Below are 4753 nucleotides of genomic sequence, written 5' to 3'. Positions count from 1 at the left end.
ATATATGAGAGGCCGTGCAAGCCATTAACCATACTGCCACTCTCACAAACATATATTCGACGTCTCACATAGCTTTTTTTTTCATCTGTTCACAAGTTACGCCTGAGTGCAAGCACCTGCACACACTCACACTTGGGTCAAAAGACAATGAAAACAGTTTTACACAGACAAGATGAGATCAGCAGTCAACGTGTATCTGCTCAGATGCAATGGTAGCTCTTCCTCCTCCGCCTTCTCTTTCTTCTTTATCACTCACTCATCCCCCCCTCCACCTCATGGCTTCCTGTGTCACCCCTTCCCCCGTTGCAATAAAAGGAGAGAGGCCTGTTCATTCATGCACTCAGACAGTCAGCTGAGCAAGGGAAGACAGAGGAAGGAGGGAAGAGGGAGAAGAAAAGCAGGCTTCCTCGCTGTGATGAATAGGTCACCTGTACTACATCACTGATGGGGGGATGGAGCAGTGGAGAGGAAAAAAAGTGAAAGGTAAGAAAAAAAATCATACTTCTCCCCTCCATCCTGTCTCCCTTCCTCATCCTCTTCATCTCCGTCTCCTCCTTCTGCCCTTCTTTTCCTCTTAGCCCCTCCCCCTCCTGCCAGTATGAGTCACAGCCAGACTAGTTCCCTTGATGCACTGCGGAAACGTAATGTGACGTAGCCTCCACCTCTCCCCGCTTCGCCACATGCACCTCTCCCATCGCTCCCATTCATTTGTTCGCCGCTGCCTCCCATTCATCCATCCTCCTGTCATAACACAGCAAGCCTCCATTCACAAAAAAATTTTTAAAAAAAGCCCTGCGAGCCGAGAAGGAGAGGGAGGCAGGTGGATTCACAGCACCAGAACAAACTGTCACACCAGCACAATATAACATGTATCAATAAAACGTAGAACGATGAATTTAAACCACATGAGCTGAAAACAGCTCTGGTTTCACAGAAATTAACCAAAAAAAAAAAAAAAAAACAAGCAGAAAGTCTTGCAGTACAAACAAGCAAGTTCCGGTACTATATTTTGATTTAATGTGGAGCGAGATTTCATATTACCATGGTTACTGCATGTGCTGTCAAATRTGAACAAGGCTGCCAAGAGCACTAATTTGTTACAGTAATTGCACTGTTGACAGAATGTGAGTTTGAGGTGTTTGAAATGTATAACTTACAGTCTCAGCATGTGGATTTAATAGAAAACAGAACAAAACTAATACAATGTGAAGTATTGCAATGCAATGATCATGCTGTCCAATACGGCTCAATACTCTTGAATAGGCGCCAGTAAAAACTAACAATCTTGTGCATTTTAACACAAAACGTCAGGTTTTATGCTTTAAGTTAATGACTGAAGTCACTGCATCACTAGTGGGTCAAATACAATAAAGCGCCTCTTTTCATGTTAAAAAGTCACAGTATTTGCACCTAACCTAAAGCAAGGAGGAATTGATTTTTAATGAGATTTGCAGAGGCCCACACAGCATAATTTGTCAGCATTTTGTGGTAAAAGAAGAAACATGGGTCATGTTTCGTAAAATAGTGTCACACAGCAAAAAAATAAATAAATAAAATAAAAGGTAGAGATGTGCTGACAATACATTTTCTGCACGGTTCCAAGAAATGCACTGTAAATACAATAAACAACTTGTGCAAAAGTTGCACAATTTCTAGAAATCATACATTAAGGGCGAAGGTTTAAGATACTTTTTATTGCAAAACCATGAAGAGAGCATAAAGAAACAAAATTCACTTTTTTTCTATAACTGGTCAGTGTGTCTTTGTAATGCAAGCAAAATTTGTGACCAGAAGTCAAGTCAGGGTTTCCTACATTCAGGTTATTCAGGTGGATTTTCCCATTTCTATGCAATAATGTAATCATTTAACATATCATGCAAAATCCACGTTTTAGCCCAGGGGTGCCCAAACATTTTCCCCGAGGGGGCCAAAATGAAAATCTATCCATGGCTGCGGGCCAAATGCAGTTATATAATGCATGAAATACAAATACTTTTTTAAGTAAAGTCATTTATTTTTAATGATTAAGCTATGCAATGGCCCTTTTTTGTTTTAGTCTGTGCAGTTGGAGAAAGTCTGCCATATTCTCAAGTAGCAAAGGCTCATGGGACATTTCATAAATTGATAAAATATGAGTTTTTGTGGCCTTATAAAGTGTGCAAATCTACATGTGGGTTTAAATCGGATCTAAATTTTTTTTGTTGTCGTTTCATGTTTCATGTTTAATCCTAATAAATCAAAGATAAAGTCAGCACCATGACTGAAAACTACCTTCACTACAGCCCTTTTWTATAGTCATCTGATCAATGGAAATACTGTGTTTCTACCTATAGGATAACAGGTTACAACCTTGTAACTTTGGCAACTGTTGGTGGGCCAAATCAAATGGCTTGGTGGGCCAAATTTGGCCCACGGGCCCCAGCTTAGGCTCCTCTGTTTTAGCCTTTAAATGCATTTTGTTGTGTACTTGGAGTCCCTAGTTCAGGAAAATTGAATTTAGTCTCATCTGGTGCTGCAAAGATATATTTTTATTCTGTTTGGGTCTTATTTTCACCTCATTCAGGTTTTCTTTATTTTCTATAAGGGGATTTAAAAGAATTATGTCTCCTTTAAATGGGCTTTTTTTTTTTACAAGAATGTGCTAATTTCTTTATTTCTGCAACTATAATTGATTTGAACACAAAAAAAATGTTTGAGTAAAATAAAAAATAAAAGCAGCATTGGACAAATAAAAACATATTTTCGATCATATGAGCGTAATGATATAAAGTAACTGATTTTGAGGTGGCAGTCATGATGACGAGCGCCTCGGCGGCCTGAACCGATTTTTGTGAATGAACAAGCGGCGTTCAGGTTCCTCCCCGCTGCTTGTGCTGAAGAGAGGAGAGGAGAGGAGTCTGAAMGTACAGTATGATTCACCACAACAAAGTGTTCGGGGAGGGGGTGCGGTGATGTCATCGGTGGCGGTGGGGAGTCAGCTCTGATTCAGAAAGGAAGAAGGAGATGAAGGAGGAGAGGAAGAGGATGTGGAAGAGAGGTGGGTTTGAATTAAATAGCATCAGCATGGAGAGGTGGGGTACCTGCTGAGTGTGACCCATGGTAACAGGCGATGCTGGCCTGTGGATGACTCACCACGGCTTTTACGCACACAATGCACCGTGCAACACACACGCACGTCACGTGTGCRCACACACGGTCTGGCTTTATGGCTTTAGAATTACGTACACATCGCTCATGCCACATAAAGTGAACGCAGGGAGGAGGGGAGGGTCAGGATGACTCACACTTCAGCGATACCACTCCTCCTCCCCCCTGCCCCATCACACACATACACACACAGCACACACACAAGACGGATATATCATTTGGATGCAACTCACATCCTCCCCACATCCTGGGAACCTCCCATCTGAAACTCAGACTGACAGCGTGAGGCTTCAGCTGTTTGTCTCAAGGTGATGGGAGTGTCTCTGGAGGGATGTTCTGGGTTTGAAGCAAACAAGGACCCACTTAAAGGCTTCTCTGACCCGGCGCCGGAAAGGCGGTCATTTGTTTTATTTTTATGTGCCGAGCATCAATTTTGATTCAAGTGAAAGCTGAGTGGATGGGACAGGCTATAAACCACACAAAAAAATAGTGTTTATTTTTAATTTTTACCATATTCTTATGGAAAAAGTTGGTAAAACAGATGCTAAATGTCATCCAAGACAATAGTTTATAAATATCATGGAAAACCTTCAAAAGTTCTCACATGTTTTGTTTAGTTGAACCAAAATAAAGTTTACCAGCATGATATTCTTAGTTTTCAGCAAAGCTAGGCTAGAAATATCCTCATTCTAAGAAAACCAGCTGTTTAGTGTTACGGCAATATCTGCACAAACACACAACCCCTAATCAAATCAGTGTGGTGTTGGGCAAAAATCTGCTTAAAATTCCCCATTTCCCCACCGTCTCAAAATGCCAGGCTTGTCGCTTATGAATTGAATCTGCATTTGCACAAAAAACAAACAAAACYAAAAAAAARGAAAGAAAAAAGGGCACTCAACAGAAGCCGGAAAAATAAAATGTCTTTTTGGGAAGATGTCTCACTCCCACGCTCTCTGTAAATCATAAAGACTCCTCTTATCTTCTGATAGCTAAAACATGCAAGCATCGCAGGCACTTGGCGAGCACACATAATTCCCATCCATTACTCCAAGAAATACTTCCGCCTGTGTAAATCGAGGGCAGCTGACAAGACACAGACAGGCCTTGGCACAATGTGCTTATTTTATGTCCCACATCTGGATAAMAAGAACACCTGCACCGGGTGACCCTGCTGGAGAATGACGCTACACGATGGATTTCCAGTAAATTAAAGCAGGATTTGTTTAAGATGGGGATGATGATGKTTTTTTTTGTTTTGTTTTTTTCCCCCGAGGTTACAGCTGAAACTCTGTCAACAGTTTAAGCATCTGTGCCCGGCAGAGCAGGGGTTTGTTTCAGGTCATCCGGATGTGGTGACGTGTGGACTGAAGGTACAAAATCCTTTTCATCGACATTGGTTTTCTTGCAGTTTTTTATGTTGTTGGTTCAATATGTACATTTTATATCAAAGCTGTGCAACAACAAACAGGATAAAAACAATTTAAAAGGGGACATGTCATGCAAAATCCACTTTTTTAGCCGTTAAATGCATTTTGTTGTGTAGTTGGAGTCTTGAGTGCAGAAAAGTTGAATTTTATTATTTTTTCATGTTTTTTCTTTATATATA

The sequence above is a fragment of the Austrofundulus limnaeus genome, unplaced genomic scaffold (assembly GCF_001266775.1).
Source record: "Austrofundulus limnaeus strain Quisiro unplaced genomic scaffold, Austrofundulus_limnaeus-1.0 Scaffold156, whole genome shotgun sequence".
Classification (NCBI taxonomy): Eukaryota; Metazoa; Chordata; class Actinopteri; order Cyprinodontiformes; family Rivulidae; genus Austrofundulus; species Austrofundulus limnaeus.
The sequence above is the reverse complement of the archived record's forward strand: the minus strand, read 5'-3'. Positions refer to the sequence as shown.